Genomic DNA, 18400 nt, shown 5'->3' with positions numbered 1-18400 from the left:
GTTTCGCATTCACGCTGAAGCAACCGTTGCTAAGTTGCATTTTTTTACATTTAATAAAACAGGCAGTCACTGATCACGAAGAATTTTCATTTACGTTCTACTATCAACGTTTCTCTACCACAATAGCTGATTCTTAAAGACAGCCTTTCTCCACAACAGTTACTGATTTTCCAATATGACACTGTATCGACTTAGAGTTGTCTTAATTACTCACAACTGACCTTCCGCGAAATAAATTAAATACTTTACTTGCACAAACCGTCGGAACACTTGCTATCAAATTCTGCACATTCTTATTCGCGGCGCGGCTGCGCACAGACCTGAGGAAGCTCAACAACGACTTCACTCGCCATCCCAAGACGGTGCGTGACCACTAGCAGTGGGGTATTGTTGTTATTACACAGCCAGGTAATGCTTTCACAGAGAAAACGCACGCTCGGCTTTGTATGTTCCAGGAGCCAGAGATTAAGTAAGATGTATAGTGTAGACATTATTACAGATAACTGTCCTCCTTACACCAGTGATCTAAGTGTACATGTAATAGCAACTTAAAGATATTATTTTAGCCGGAAACAGACTGAAAAAAATTTGCTTCATGATTTCCATGAGGGACTTGTATGCAGTAGAATAAGCCATCTATTACAGAATTAAAAATGGCTCAAATGGCTCTGAGCACTATGGGACTCAACTTCTGAGGTCATTAGTCCCCTAGAACTTAGAACTATTGAAACCTAACTAACCTAAGGACATCACACACATCCATGCCCGAGGCAGGATTCGAACCTGCGACCGTACCGGTCTGGCGGTTCCAGACTGCAGCGCCTGGAACCGTACGGCCACTTCGGCCAACTTACAGAATTAAATCTGTCAGTCGTGACAGTGTGCTGTCTGCTGGACTGTGACAGTGAAGCAAGTGCATTGGCCCAGGCTTTCTTTGATTTTATTCCTACAGAAAATAATTTAAGTGTAATGAGAGTATATGGTTTAAGAAAAGTAGGTGCTGTTGAAAAAATTTATGGACTAGTGAAGGTAGAAGCATTGATTCCAACAGGCATTTGAGAAGTCATTATTGATGATCTTTGTTTAACTGTGTCAGTTTTAAGTGTGGATCGGGGTCCTTTGGTTTGGAGCCGAGTGGAGGGTCTCAACCAGAGGCTTCGTCGACTCTGTGACGGTCTTGGCTGCAGATTTGTGGACTTGCGCTATTGGGTAGGAAATTGTAGGACGCCTATTGGGTAGGAAATTGTAGGACGCCCCTAGGTAGATCAGGGGTGCACTACACAAAGGAAGAGACTACTCGGGTAGCAGAGTACTTGTGGCGTGCACGTGGTTTTTTTTTTTTTTTTTTTTTTTTTTTTTTTTTTTTTTTTTTTTTAGGTTAGGCCGCGGTGGTCTCGCGGTTCTAGGCGCGCAGTCCGGAACCGTGGGACTGCTACGGTCGCAGGTTCGAATCCTGCCTCGGGCATGGATGTGTGTGATGTCCTTAGGTTAGTTAGGTTTAAGTAGTTCTAAGTTCTAGGGGACTAATGACCACAGCAGTTGAGTCCCATAGTGCTCAGAGCCATTTGAACCATTTTTAGGTTAGGCAGTGGTGCGAGGTGTCCTGATGAACACTCACCAGTCGACGTGCAGGCAGGGAAATAAGGACGCGCTCAGTGTAAAGACACTTCGGCTATCAAGATATTAGCAGTAAATTTTCAGAGTGTTCGGAATAAAGTTCCTGAATTTACTGCCCTCCAGGGAGCGCGTGGCGCGCAAATTATTCTCGGGACAGACCTGGCTGAATCCTGAGATAGGAGGTTCTGAAATATTTAGTGAGGATTGGGTCGTGTATAGGAAAAACAAATTAGACATCGTATGAGGTTGTGTCTTCATTGCAGTTGACAAAAATAGTGTGTCTACTGAGGTCGAAGCAGTGTGTGATAGTGAAGTTATCTGGACACGTTTAACAAGGCTAGGAGAAATAAAGTTAATTGTGGGGTGTTATTACCTGCCACCAGGTTCCACCTTGACAGTTCTAGAATCATTCGAAGGGAGTCTTACATTCTATATTGCAGAAGTACCCGGTTCATGCTATATTAGTCGGAGGCGACTTCAACCTACCTAGTATAGACTGGGATGTCTATGGATTCACTACAGGTGGTACAGACAAGCCGTCGTGTGAATTACTTTTGAACACATTATCCGAAAACCGTCTTGAGCAGTTACATCGACAGCCAACGCGTAATGGAAATATTTTAGATCTGGTAGCCACGAACAGACCAGACCTCATTGACGGTGTCTGTGTTGAGACGGGGGTTAGTGATCATGATGTTGTCATTACGACTATGGTTACGAAAGTTAAAAAGTCGGTCAAGAGGGCTAGGAGAGTATTCTTGCTACAAAGAGCAGACAAGCAGTTGTTAGCATTCCACGTAGTAAATGAATCGACTTCAATTACTTCTGGTACGATGGACGTGGAAGAATTAAGGGCAAATTTTAAACACATTGAAAGTCACGCATTGGACAAGTATGTGCCGAAAAAGTGGGTTACGGACGGAAAAGACCCACCATGGTTTAACAGAGCAATTCGGAGAATGCTCAGGAAGCAAAGGCAGATGCACTCACGGTACATGAAAGATCGGGAGAATCAGGACAGGCAAAAGTTAGTAGAGATTCGTGCTGCTGTAAAAAGAGCGATGCGCGAAGCATTCAACCACTACCACCGTCAAACCTTAGCAAAAGATCTTGCTGAAAACCCAAGGAAATACTGGTGTTACGTAAAATCGGTAAGTGGGTCGAAGGCTTCCATCCAGTCACTCACTGATTAGTCTGGCCTGGCAACGGAAGACAGCAAAACAAGAGCTGAAATTTTAAATTTAGCATTTGAGAGTTCTTTCACGGAGGAGGATCGTACAAATATACCGCCGTCTGTGTCTCGCACAGATTCCCGTATGGAGGATATAGTGATAGACATCCCTGGGGTTGTGAAGTAGCTGAATGGGTTGAAAATAAATAAATCGCCAGGTCCAGATGGGATTCCAATTCGGTTTTACAGAGAGTACTCTACTGCATTGACTCCTTACTTAGCTAGCATTTATCGCAAATCTCTTTCCCAACGTAAAGTCCCGAGCGACTGGAAAAAAGCGCAGGTGACACCTGTATATAAGAAGGGTAGAAGGACGGATCCTCAAAATTACAGGCCAATATCTTTAACATCGGTTTGTTGCAGGATTCTCGAACATATTCTCAGTTCTAATTTAATGAATTTCCTTGAGACAGAGAAGTTGCTGTCCATGCATCACCACGGCTTTAGAAAGCATCGCTCCTGCGAAAGGCAACTCGACCTGTTTTCACATGATATCTTGCGAACCATGGGTGAAGGGTATCAGACGGATGGCATATTCCTTGACTTCCGGAAAGCGTTTGACTCGGTGCCCCACTGCAGACTCCTAACTAAGGTACGAGCATATGGGATTGGTTCCCAAATATGTGAGTGGCTCGAAGACTGGCAGCGCCATATGAAGTGGGACAAGCATGTAATGGCAGTTGCGGGGAAGGCAGATAGTCGTCTTCGGTTCATTGGTAGATTTTTGGGAAGATGTGGTTCATCTGTAAAGGAGACCGCTTATAAAGCACTAATACGACCTATTCTTGAATACTGCTCGAGCGTTTGGGATCCCTATCAGGTCGGATTGAGGGAGGTCATAGAAGCAATTCAGAGGCGGGCTGCTAGATTTGTTACTGGTAGGTTTGATCATCACGCGAGTGTTACGAAAATGCTTCAGGAACTCGGGTGGGAATCTCTAGAGGAAAGGAGGCGTTCTTTTCATGAATCGCTACTGAAGAAATTTAGAGAACCAGCATTTGAGACTGATTGCAGTACAGGTTTACTGCCGCCAACTTACATTTCGCGGAAAGACCACAAAGATAAGATAAGAGAGATTAGGGCTCGAACAGAGGCATATAGGCAGTAATTTTTCCCTCGTTCTGTTTGGGAGTGGAACAGGGAGAGAAGATACTAGTTGTGGTAAGAGGTAACCTCCGCCACGCACCGTATGGTGGATTGCGGTGTATGTATTAAGATGTAGATGTATACGTGGAAGTGTGGGTATATTAACTGGCACTGATTTCTTATCAAAGTACCAAGGGAAGATTGACTTCGATCGGATCCAAGTAGTATTAACTTTGGCATACTTTTAAATTATCACTGCGCCTTTCATCGGAAAGTATGTTTTTATTGATAAGGAGACAGATCAGGTCATTAGAATAACGAAAAACGAGGGGTACTTACAGGAATATACGGAATTCAGTGGAATTATGCACGATGCTGACGATAAAGAAAAGTATACCTCCGGAGAAACAGAGGCTAAAACACTGTCAACTGAACAGATTTACTAAAAGAAAAGGGCAGAGTTATGGAAAGTGTTAACCAAGCATCACAATTTATTTTTGTTTGCGCCAGGTCTCATGAAAGGTTATGAGTGTTATTTAAATGTAAAACCTGGGCAAGTCTTTTCCAATAATCTTACCATATACATGTTGCTAGGAAGCAAGCAGTCAAAAAAGAAACCTAACGTATGTCAGACTGGGGAGGGAGGAGTTGACTGAACAAGCAGTGAGTAGCTTTAATAATCCCGTACCTAAACCTGACAGTAATACCAGATTGGTGTTCAACGCCACTGGTCAAGTGAAATCATAATGAGAGTGAGTGACCATCCCCAAAATGCGGAAAAGTTACCGCGAAAATTCTAAAGGGTTAAGTGTCTCACTTCAATGAATGTAATGTGTGGATACTGGAATCTACCTTTAACAACAGAAACTCGTAAATATACGGTCTTTTTATACGAGAGAGTGTGTTACCAATATCGAGGTATCTTCTTGGATTAAATAATTTTGTATGTGCTTTTGTAAGAGGAATGGTTCATGTATTGGGGAAAGGACTCTTTGAGCTGCTCACAGTTTATGTAGACGATATACTATTGGACAATCAGACATCGGAAGAGTGTATTAGTCTACTAGAATGGGCGCTGTTGGCAATAGAAGAGGGAGGCTTAGGGACAAAGCTAGAAAAGATCGAGTGTGTTACAGACAAATGAAATTTTTTGCCACATCCTGCCAAGCTTGCAGTCACTGAAACGTTTGAGGCACCTAGGAACAAAAGGCAACTCAGATATATGTTTGGATTATTCGGATTCTGCTAAAGTTTTTAGGTGATCAGTCATTTAACGCACCTACTGAAGAAAGGATATCCCTTGGGTTTGGAATAAAGAATTCCAGCCCGCTTTTGAAGAACTAAAACATTGTTTGATAAATAGTCTGATACTGCATCATCCAGATTTTTTAAAGTCCTTTTGCAAGTGGATAGAGAACAGCAGTAGAAGTGTTTTGGGTGAAAACGGGAGTTAAAGAGGTACATAAAACAACCATGTCACGAGTAGTTCCCTGCGTCCCACAGAAATTACGGCATGCAAAACTAACAAGGCGAGCCTTATACCACCAGCAGTTTGACCTAGAAATCAGACGTACACAAGGTAAGCACAATCTGGTAGCAGATCGGCTGTCGAGAAGTGCTGACTGTGCAAAGAATCAGGAATTCGTTTAACAGTGAAGGATGAAGTACATACGTCTGCTAGACCTGAGATTACAGGTGAAAGCGCCTTAAGGAAAATATTTAAGAGCTTAAGGAGAGAGCACTATGATGGCAATCAACTAAGGATGATAAAAAGTCATTTAGTTGCCCCAGTTATCCTAAGGCAGCCCAGGACTATTGCCTGCATAACAGAAATTTGTTCTGAAGAAGAAAAATACATTCAGCAGAACGTAAGCTATGTTTCCCATCTCAGAATGTAGACTCGCTGATAGATTATGTGCATTTACGGTACGGCCATTAATGAACTAAGAAATACATCGCCAAACTAAGTGAAAAGAGGATTTTTGAGAACATTTATCACAGAGTAAGAAAGAGGCTGGCTTCATGTGGTGCATGTCAGAAGATAATTGCAGTAAGTAGCATAGCGCAAGGGAACACTCACACTGTTGAACCGCTCGAATCCTTAGAATTACTGGCCACTGATCTGTTTGCCCCCCTTCTCACCTCTACAGAAGGATGTACTAATGTTTTTGTACTGGTTGATAGTTTCAATAAATATGTGAAATTTTATCCAAAAAAAAGCAGAAGCCATAACTCTGGTAGGCAAATTGGAAAATGCCTCTTTTGTAAACATAGGCAATCCTGAAAATCTCTTATTGGATGAGGGTTCACAATCTGTATCAGGCAGATTCAATACAAGTTTGAAGAATGCTGGGATTTGACACAAAGTCTCGACGTATTTCCTTGAAGGCAATTTGAGTGAGAGGATTATGCGTGTTTTAAACATATTATGTCCAACCTGTTTTGCAAGACAAGAGTCCCATATGGGCTAATTGTATAAAAAACTTCGCAGATATCACCAACAACTTCAAACATGATGTAATAAGATTTGCTCCTTGTGAGGATTTGCTCCTTCAGTCAGAAATCGTAATATCGTTTCAAGTTGAGAAGCGGCAAGCCATTCCACATGCATTTAATCTCAGGAAGACTCAGTAATTAGAGGGTAAAAGTGGTACATAATATATTAGCAATGTTTTATCAGTTTTTCAGTGTTACCTGAAACAAGAAACATGCCACTTTGATGCAACTGACACTCTGAAAATTGTACTTGAACTTTTTCCAAATGAATGCAGTGACTGTTGGCCTGACAGTTATATTGAACGACTCATACATCCACTAAAGCAGTGCTGGACTTGAGACAGATGATTACAATGACATCAGCAGGTGTGGACCAGGAGTTGCCCTTCAATGCCAGTGCTGCCAGTATTCTCAACATATTCAGAAACAGCTGGGCAGGTCACCACTATCGTGGGTGTGTCTCTGCTGAAGAGAATGAGAGTGATACGTCCGTTAGCACCAACTTTAGACCCATCTGTTAAGATGTGCACGCTTCCCTACCTCCCATTGAACTCTTACTACGGTGTGCAACGGATGTGCATGCTTCCCTGCCTCCAAATGAACTCACGTTTTCTTAGCTGAATCTTAATCCCTGCTATTTCTTCATGCTAAACTGGACATGCCTGTAATCCACAGAATATAAACGCTCAGCCAGTCTATGACGACATTACTTAGAGTACAAGGATCTCGCACGTTTTTGTGCCCGGCCACTAGCCTGCATTGAGAGTCCTTTAAAAGTAAAAAGCTACACCCAAGGCCAGGCCATTATTTCTCTGCAACCCATATTTATTTGAAAAGTGTAATACTGTTTTCTCCTGAAGGCACTCTTCAAAACACAACAAAGCGCCGCCCAAGCAGTGAGAACGTCCCTTCCTGGCCTCAATTCAGCGACAAGGCAGGGCTCGGTTGTAAAATGCACAACAGCTGACACCTCCTGTGGCTGGGCCAGTGTGCCAACTTTCGTGGGACAACATCAGAGGCTTCCTGTCTGGGCCGATGTCAAAGGGCCCATAGTTTCATTTCATTCACTGCCCTGTCTGTCCCAGATCCAGTGTGCTGCGTTTCCACAAACTAACAGAAAGCATATAAAAAACAAGGGGGACCTGCACCTTGTTAAATATAATTATATGAAGCTAGTAAGAGTTGAGTACATACAGTCACAGTAATCTAATTTATTTTAATAAAAGCTTGATATCATATTATACACTGTTATTACCCTCTAATTACTGAGTCGTCCTTAGTTTAAGTGAAAAGGCCATGTGACATGGCTTTCCACTTTTCAAAATATGGCTGATTTTCCAGTTATGACTAAAATCTCCATGGATGAACAGAAAATAAGTGTGAGAGCAAATATTCGTAAAAGACCATTGCACAAAAAAAGATGTCGATGAAGGAATAACTGGTTCAAATAGCACTGAGCACTATGGGACTTAACTGCTCAGATCATCAGCCCCCTAGAACTTAGAACTACTTAAACCTAACTAACCTAAGGACATCACAAACGTCCATGCCCCAGGCAGGATTCGAACCTGCGACCGCAACGGTCGCGCAGTTCCAGACTGTAACGCCTAGAACCGCTCGACCACTCTGGCCGGCCGATGAAGGAGAATCAGCTCTAGTTTAAGGAGTGTTGAACTAGTCTAAGGCAAAAGAAATATCCAAGAAGATATCAGCTAAAGCCAGTAAACTCATGCATGTATCCCAAGGATCTTTCAGAATAATAGGTAAACCACATTCAAATGCTTACAGGCTGGAGTATCCAAAATATTGGAAAGAAAAATATTGAGGATATAAAGATATTTGGAGCTGTTAGTAACTAGTGCCTCTAGGGTATTAGCCACTCTTTGGCAGGTACACAATCTGGCGAACTGTGCAATTCAAGCAGGATGACATCTTGCTTCCTTTAAAGTGCCGTTCCTTTTTCTTATCTTTCCTATTAGCGGAGTAGAGTTTTCTGTCCATAGTGAGTAAGTGTGATACATGCACATAATGTACATAATATATTAATGAGTAAGAATCTTCTTAGCATAAATGATTAGTCACTTATCTGGAGATACCTGAATTGTGACATACCAAACACGAGAGGGAAGTTTGCAATAATCTAATTTAAGATGTTCATTGAAATACTGTGACTTTAGACAACAGCAGAAACGGTAGTAGGAAATATGGGATGTAATATCTTAACATAATGGTTAGTAGGGAAATATTTATATACTTTGCAGAAAACATAGTGAAAGATGAAGTTTTCTAAAGCCTAAGAAATGGAATCTGAGTAAAATTGTATTTTCACTTGGTTGACATGACATCTGTAGTTGAGAGAATTTCATGAGGTTGTTCCATATACAGGTAAGCAAAAGTGTCTTTGCTACTATTTGAAGGACATGTGGAGAAGTGGAGTGTTGCTCTTGCCAGAAATCTGTATTAAGTAGGTCAGCAGGCTAGTATAACAGAATGGAAATGAGGTCATTAGGGTGACGCATTCGGAGAAATGAGGTATAATAGGGTCAGTAGGCTGATGTAATCAGTGTAGAAATGGAAATGAACAGGAGTTTCGTAATTTTTTCCTTACATTTGACCAAGTGTTTTAAAAACGCGTATACTTGCATCAAGAAAGCGGCCATTTAAAGCACAGACTGCACTATAAGCACATAAAAAGCACATAATGAGAAATGTAAATGTAACTGAACATCTTTTTAACAAAGGTAACGAAAATGCAAAGTAGCTGTGGAAAAATAAATAACTTTCATAGTAAGTTAATCCATATGCCAATGAGCCATGCTTAATTATAAGCTCGCTGAGATTATTTAACTATAAAAAATAATGGAACAACTATTGTAAGAATAATTTAATGCAAACTAGCCAAAATATTACAAACTCAATATCGATGTAAACTTGTTAGAATAAATTCACTAATTTTGTAGAGAGCAGAGTACAGGCACTGCACATATTTTAAGAACGATGTACTGTACTAAACTATATTGAAAAAATTCATTTACTTTGAAAGAAACATTATTTCTGTTGATATCTATCATATTAAACATACTCATACATTGAAAAAAATAAAATTAGAATTAGAATTTATTTTATCTTCCACTAGTGTAGTAAAAGAACAGTGGCTGAGACTGTCATCTGTTCCCTGTGGACATGGAGATATCATATTATTGCAGACTGTGAGCTGTGTGGGGACAGTATTGAAGGGAAACCAAGTGACTATTCCCCTCTACTTTGTATAGAACTGTAGTGCCGAGAAGAATGCTTATCTTGGTGACTCCCCCCTTTACCAAAAGTGATTAGTGAGTGATGGTGGTATACTCGCCATAGTGCCTGCGACCTCTAACCTTGTCAAGGGAGTACCAAAGTTATGTGGGTGCAGGGTTAATTGTTTCTTTTCTTTTAGGTACATTAAATAACAAAGCCACATATTTTTTTTCAAATCCAATATTAACTTAATGTGAAGTACGAGTAAACTGAAAAAAGGTCTAGAACTATCTCTCAATTTATGTATACATTAGTAATGACATATGGATTTACATTTTGATGTATATACATAACTGCCTTATACACATACTGAGGAGTTAGAAAACTTTGCTGATAATAGATTTAAGTGGAGATATCAGTTCTTAGTAAATACTTGCTTTAAAAAATTGATTTTGTTCTAAAAATATTATCACAAAATAGAGGAAGGGGTAATGTGGGGAAGCAAGCACTTATCATCACATCACTCTGCCAAGGTCAAGATGGCACTGCATGATGTAAGTTATGAATAATGAGAAAGAAGTTAAATGTTTCAGTATTGTTACAAAACTCGGTCACATTATGAAAAACTAACTGAATGACTAAGGTTCTGACACTCAATATGATCTATAACCAGTTGCTTGAAAATTAAAGTTTTTCTGAAATCTTAAAAGCATGAAATATTAAACTTAGAAAGTTGTACTTTTGCAGTTAGGTTCCATGGATTATAAAAATATTCTGTAAGAGGTTTTAGTAAAGTTACTTCTGAAAAACTTTTTTATTCCACTTCTTTCAAAATCTTCAAAGTGTGTAATACTGAAGTTAGAGAGTTGTACCTTTGCAATTAGGATCAGTTCATCATAAAAACATATAGTAGAAGTTTCCATGAAGATACCTCTTTCAGTTTTTGAATTATTAAGTAAAAATCAATCTGTGCCAAAAACTATATAAATTAATGAGTTGAACTATACCTTAATATATAATCTATAAAGCTAAAATGACAGTACTACTTTTCGTTTAAGTAATAATGAAATTGTACCAACTTTTACTATGATACTGTAACTTATCAAAAAAACATAAATTATAAACACACACTTCTGAGGCCACTATGTGTCCTCAGTTTCGTTTGAAAAATTCTGAAGGTCAGAGTTTAAAAGTTATCAGGCTGAGAATTTTATATAATATAAACAGAGTATAGAGAAAAATTGGGATCGTTGTACGTCTTCAACTAGCAACGATATAAATATACTTTGTAGTCAACAAGGATACAGAACCAAGGCCACCTACAATAAATCATACCTTAAGGCAGATATCGATAGCTGGCAATATGGCGGCAGTCGTGGGGGAAACAAACCAGTGTGCTTGTGTTACCATAACGTGTGTGTGTGTGTGTAACAATGTATACGTGACGTTCAAAAGAAGCGAAAGCATTTATTACTAGCTGTTATTTATGCTATATGCTGTGAATGTCGTCAAAAGTGCTACGCTAGTATTTATTTTGTAGATTCTGTAGTAAATCGGTATAATTTAAAGTGTAAACTGTCCTTGCAATGGATCGTAGCTGTTGTGTACCAGGATGTAAATCCAATTACAGAAAAACATACAATACCTCAACATTTAAGTTTCCCAAGGAAACAGCATTGAGGAACAAACGGATTAAACTAATTCATAGAGATAATTTTGAAGTGAACGATAAAGCTGTAATATGCATTAAGCATTTTGAATCTAAGTTTGTGGTCAGGGATGACATTTTTCCTGTGGAAAATAGTGAACCAATACGTGTGCCACGAAAAATACCTAAACTAAGAAATGATGCAAGTACCAGTTCCTAAGGGAAGGAGGAATCCTGAAGATCGTGTTCAACAGCTACTGGAACATGATGAATGTAGTTTCACTAAGTGGTGCGAAAATGACAATATACCTGACTTTCAGCATTTTAAAAGCGAAGTGCAGAAAATGAATGTTTGTCCATTTACAATTTTAGTAAAGGATGACTACGGATCTTTCATTAAATTAAAGGATGATTCAGTCAGTGATGTGCCATAAGTTTCAGTGTGCTGCAAGATATCAAGTTCCTTGGAAGTAAAAGTGTTTCACAAAAATCTGTGTTTGCCTACAGAAACCTTGAAATGGATACTACAGTCTGGGGAGGAAGAGAAATTTGAATGTGACAAGTGGACGAAATTTGACAATCTGGTGAGTCACCTAAATGGTTTCACAGATAACTCTACTGGCACCATTGAAAAGATCATAATTTTAGTCAATGTTCTCAAACAAGCACTGAAAGTTGGTAGTGATTTTGACACTGAAATAGCACCTAAAATAGAATTTGTTTTTGAGCAATTACAACTTGCAATAACAAAGCAAAGCAGATATTCTATTGAGCTTTTGATATGGGCAGAAACAATTTGCTTTTCATTTCCTGTGCCTACCATCACTTGAGAAAAACAAATGTGTTAACATTACCTCATCCTGTCTATTTAAGGCAGTTTCTATGCAAAATGGGTTCAAATAAACCTTGTATTGATCCATCACAGGTAGCTTTTTTGAGGGAAAAAAATAAATTTCTTCGGGAAAGTGACAAGGTAAATTCAGTGAAGCTAGATGAAGTTTATGTTAATTCAAAGGTAGGAAAGATACTTGGTTGTTGCTGAGAGTACTTCAGACACTACAACAGCAGATTGTTGTTGTTGTTGTGGTCTTCAGTCCTGAGACTGGTTTGATGCAGCCCTCCATGCTACTCTATCCTGTGCAAGCTTCTTCATCTCCCAGTACCTACTGCAACCTACATCCTTCTGAATCTGCTTAGTGTATTCATCTCTTGGTCTCCCTCTACGATTTTTACCCTCCACACTGCCCTTCAGTACTAAATTGGTGATCCCTTGATGCCTCAGAACATGTCCTACCAACCGATGCCTTCTTCTAGTCAAGTTGTTCCACAAACTTCCCTTCTCCCCAATCCTATTCAATACCTCCTCATTAGTTATGTGATCTACTCATCTAATCTTCAGTATTCTTCTGTAGCACCAAATTTCTATTCTCTTCTTGTCTAAACTATTTATCATCCATGTTTCACTTCCATACATAGCTACACTCCATACAAACACTTTCAGAAATGATTTCCTGATTAAATCTATACTCGATGTTAACAAATACTCTATACAACAGCAGGTACAATGCAGGTTTTTATAGCATCATCTTTACATTCTGGTTATAAAGAAGTAATAGCTCTCTTTCCTGTAAAAAAATTTAATTCTGATACAGTACTGAAAATGACAATTGATGTATTATAGTTAATGCATGAGCTTCGGTTTGATGCTATATGCCTGGTACCAGATAACCATAGTAGCAATAATGTGCACTTGCTTAAGTGTATCAGAAATCACTGATTGAATGGAAAAAATAAATCCTTCATAATGCCAAATATTGAGGATACATTTGCTTTCACCAATACCTTTCTACACAGTGATGAAGGGAATGCTGCATGCGAATATACTGTCAGTGAAGCAATGTTTTCAGATTTGAGGAACCTATTTCATTCTGAGAAAAATAAACTGCTGAAACTTGCCCCAAAGCTAGTGAGAAAGGCAGTATATCCAACTTCTATTGAGTGCTTTCAGTGTTTTTGATTCTAAAAATGTGGCAACACTAGAAATTTTGAAAAGTCAGGGGTTTGAGATTTCTGATGGCACTATTCAGTTTTTGAAATTAATCAAGAAATGGTGGACAGTTTCTAATGCACAGCATCCCATGAAAGACAAATACACATTATATGATAATTCTAGCCCAATCACTGGACCTACTGACTCCAAACTTGTGTTTCTTGAAAATTTGAAAACATATCTTCATACCTGGCATGCATTGCCTACTCATGGCAAATTAACCAATGAAACATATACTGCTTTCTCTCACACATTTGCAACAACTGTTCAGTTATGAAAATACATTTTTAACACTTACAAGTCGTCCTACATTCCTACAGCAAAATTACACACTGATGCTTTAGAAGCAAGATTTGGAGCTTATAGAAGGCTAAGTGGCTGCACATATAATGTTTCAGTTGAGCAAATCTTGGAATCTGAGAGGAAACTGAAAGTAATAAGTCTACTAAAGCTCAGATTTACTAAACATGGTGAATTTACATTAAATTATTTTGCAGCAAAAGTAAATTACAGCATAAAACACCAAACGTATGAAAATTTAGATACATTAGAACCTGATCTAGAGGAAATAACAAACATTCCCATGATGGATGAAGATTTGAAAGTCTTAGCTTGTAATGCTAGCTACACCAACAAAACAGTGCTTGAAAAGCTGCAAAAAAGTGGAAAATGTTCAGTCGGTGAAGAAATGTTACAGATAGAGGATGAAATTTTGTTGCAGTGTGAAACCAAAGAACTCCTTTCCTATTTCAACCAACTAAATCGTGGGGGATAGAAGTGTCCTTCAGTAATGATTTCCTTGTGTTGTAATATATATAAACTTTTTCAAGTTCTGATTAGCAGGACATATGAACCAGAACTTCTCAAACCTGAAAATCAGAGAGATGCAGTACTTGCCTTAGGAACTGGATTGCGTGAAAATGCCATTAGTAACCTCAGTGATGTGGCAAATGTGGCATTTCATTAAAGGCAATAATCAAGAAAGGTATTAAAGTGCTTTCTAATATTTTTATTAATAATTATACAAAACTGTTGTATGAAAAGTGTGTTTCAAAGGAAATTGATCGAACACTAGTCAAAAAAAAAAAAAAAGAGGAACTCATGAAGACATTGCAGCAAAAATAACAAAACGCAAAGTGGTCAAGCTGAGCAGCAAATAAATCCAACAGGTACTAAAAAATCAAACCACTTCTAGCATATTACGTAATAACAGTGACTAGAATTAACTGCATATTGTTTAATACAATTTTGAGCTTTAGTTACACGCTTCATTTATTATTGTTACGTAGCTTCTATTTTGCAAATTATTATTAGTGTCCGTATATGTCATTTACATGTGTTGTGTAGTAGTTTTTTGGATTTGATTTTGAGTTGCATCGCATAATTTTACTTCGTCATAGTACTTATTACGTAATTTGTGGCTTTAGTGACAACTTTTTATTTAAGTTTGAATATAGAAAAATATATAACAATACGACATTTCTTACACAATTTAGAATCTACTTTCCATTTATGAAGTTTGTAAATAATTCGTATTAGGGTAGCGCTGAAATACTTGGCCTAAGACGGCCGCCATCTTGGTTTCTATGTTGTGGTCTGATGTACTGTAGGTGGTCTTGGCAGCACAAGTGCTGACGCCGATGCTGGAAGGTGCTCTGGGGAGAGCGTTTCAACCGCCTTGCCCACTGCAAGTACATGACGACCAACTTTGCGCTTGGCAAGTTATTCAATCGTCGGCAGTTACATTCCACAACAGTATGTGCCGTGAATATGTTCGCGTCCGTGTCAGCTTAAGTATCGGGTGGCGTTAATGTCAAATGATATGATTGTTTTCAATCGAATAAGATATCGCATATATCTTGTGAAACTGTGTAAAAGTGAAATTACTTGGATTAAAAACTAAACTGGAAATTCCTTGTTTCGTTTAGGATGTTCTGTTTCTTGTGCCGCCTGCTGCATTGCAGAAAACCGCGTGGCAAATGTCTGAGATTATTGTCCACCTTCATGGCAAGCGGTTAACCTTATGTAAGTAGGAACAAAGAGTAGAAATGTCTCTGAAGTGTGTCAAGTGCTGAATACGATAAAATAGGTTTTAATGATTTTCGAAATTAGTTCTCGTGCATGTGAAGATTCGTCAGAGTATACTGCTGATTTAAACGACTGTAGACTTTTATTTATCGTCATGGTTCCCGATTCCTTTGCATTACCGAAATTTAGAACATTTCATTTAAGTTTCGGCAAGCTGAATGGTAAACCTGTGGACTGAAGACTAGGGACAGTACGTCCTCCACAGATTTCTGGATGTTTGCGCGAATGGTTGTCAGGCCCATGTAAAAGGCTGTGGTTTCCGAAAATCACACAGGACTACTAAGAATTTCAACGTATAAAGGTTTAACTAACAAACAAAATACAACATTTTTCCCCCCATCCCACACCATGATTTGCATTTTTTTAAATAGTCGTAAAGATATTTCACAATACTCTTTTGACCACACGAAAACGCTTTGTGTAATCACAAGTACAATTATCTGTCACTTGAAGGACTGTTTCGCGAGTAGATTTGCCCACTTTGTCACTTCACAGCAAAAAGGATTGTCGCCATATCAAGTTATCCACTGAACTGACAGACAACACAACGAAGTGATGTGAGCATTAAGTCACTATCATGAGATTCAAAGACTGAAGATATGCGTAACAGAGGTTGCCGGTGTTGAACACTGCCAGCTGATGAGCGATACCTGCCCGCACGATACGCTCGTAGGCAACCTATGAAGAACTGCATGCAGCTTTTTTAGGGGCATCTGAGACGACCGTGTCGATGCAGATTGCACACAACAGTTTTATACGATCAGCTGGCTGGGCTTGGGAACGCGGAACCATGGTCAGTGGTCCCAGGTTCGCTTCATTCATTAGCGATGGATTCGTCTGACACCTGATGAGCGTCGTAGTAGGAAGTGAAGTCGATCGGGTACCGATACGAGACTCAGGCATGCAGTCAGAGAGGTGCAGGAGGAATGTGGACCTCTCATGTCTTGTGTCGGTACCAGATACATCTGCCGGATGACTATCATCGCTTTCAGGGATTATTTGTGCACTGTGCTGTTTGGTAATAAGGTCATCAACTCTCGTGTCCATGTATACAGTCAACATTTTGACAAAGGGTTCTTCCTCCAAGACGATAATGCGCGAGCACATCGCGCCCACCTCGCTAAGACCATCCTCCACGAGTGAAGCATCAGTCAAATGAAACGGTGTGCAGGATCTGCAGCCATGAGCACGACTGAGCTTGCTTTAATCAGATGAGAATTGCAGTTTGTCTTTGCCAGAACCCTCCACACACTAGACCAACTAAGGAGAGCCACTGTCGCAGATATGGCACGCTTGAGCAACATCATCTCCACAATCTGGTGTACAGCATGTCAAGGAGGGTGCAAGTATATTATAAGGCATGGGTGGGAGCAGAACAGCACTGAATGTTAGCTATCAGCAGATTTTGAATTTTTTTGTTTTTATTTGTTCCCATTTCAAAGTTAACTTGTTTTTTAGTTTCATACGGTTTGTTCTGTTTATCAGTGGCGAAGCTAATGCATTAATTTTGCGTAAGTTTAACTTGTATCTTTTTTTACAGGAAATCCATGAGTTAATTTTTGTTGGTAGCAAAGTTATCGATCATGCGATCTTTAAATTCCTGATCATTTCTAACTGGTTTAACCATGTTTTTTTTCTATGACAATAGTGCAAAGAGAGCTTAATCTGTCACTCGCCATTGAATTGCGAAGGCTGTTTTTAATTATTTTAAGTGTGCTCACACTTCTTTAACAAGAACCCATAGTGACAGGGAATGTAAGATACAATTTGATAAGCTTTGTTTGAAGCTCATTATTTATGTTTGTCAATATGTTTCATAACTCATTTAACCATCGTTCTTTGTTGAAGAATAGGTAAGATGTGAGTAGCCCATTCCGTTTTATTGTTGCGAATTTTATTCATAATTTCCAAACTGCTTCTTATCAAGCAACTCTGGAAACTGAATATTCAAACTGAATCTTCTGAAGATCTCCAAAACGCATTTCAGTTTACCCTATCATGTTATCTAAGATCTCATAAAATAACACCTGAAGGGGCTGGAAACCACACTCGCAAACACTTATTTCACAATTAAATTTTTTGTGATATCTTTTAGCACGTGAGGCCACAGCTTTTTCTGATCTCTTATCTTCTAATAAACTTATAGTCTTCTTGATTTCAGCGTTACACCTACTAATATCACATGCAATTTTGTTTGTAAGAAGTGCAAAGAGATGGTCATCACATACAAATATACCTTTATAGAGGCAAAGCACGCACTCTTGAATGACTCTGTACCTCTGTCTTCGTCATCTGTGGTGACATTTTGGAAAATACCTTTCAACTCATGGTATTTAAGGTACGTTGTCTGAACAGCTCGTCAACTGAAATTCCAGCGTGCAGTACATGTATGAGGCAGTCTGAACCCTTTATTATCTAACAATTGTTCTCTCTGAGGACTTGCTAAAAATGGAGTGCTACAACACTGTAAATGATCTTTTTTAGGAAATGAAGTAGCTCTAGATCAAGTTTATGAGCATAACAGTAAAACGGTATAGCTTGTGGGTAGTTCTGTTTAACAAAATTTTGTACACCTCCTTGTTTCGCTGCCATTACTGAGGCTGTATCATACGTTTGACTCATTATTTTGTCAGTAACTTTCCTACATCTAGTGCACTGAGTACAATTTCTCAGAAACCCTTAGTAGATTCATCACTAGAAACATTCCAAAAACAAATAAACCTGTCTATGGGGCGTCTTGTGTACAAAAATTGAGAATAACACTCATTTGTGACTTTCAGGAAACGTTCTATGTTTCATATGCTTGCACTCCAGCAAACTCACATGACTGTAATTATTCTTTAATGCAATCATTAATGATATGGGTAACAGAGTCAACTAATTCGTTTCCAATTGTGCTTGATATTCTTTTGAACGCAAGGGTGTTTTGCAGATGATTACAAATAAA

This window comes from Schistocerca gregaria, chromosome 2 (assembly GCF_023897955.1).
Source record: "Schistocerca gregaria isolate iqSchGreg1 chromosome 2, iqSchGreg1.2, whole genome shotgun sequence".
NCBI lineage: Eukaryota > Metazoa > Arthropoda > Insecta > Orthoptera > Acrididae > Schistocerca > Schistocerca gregaria.
Note: the sequence above shows the minus strand (reverse complement) of the source record.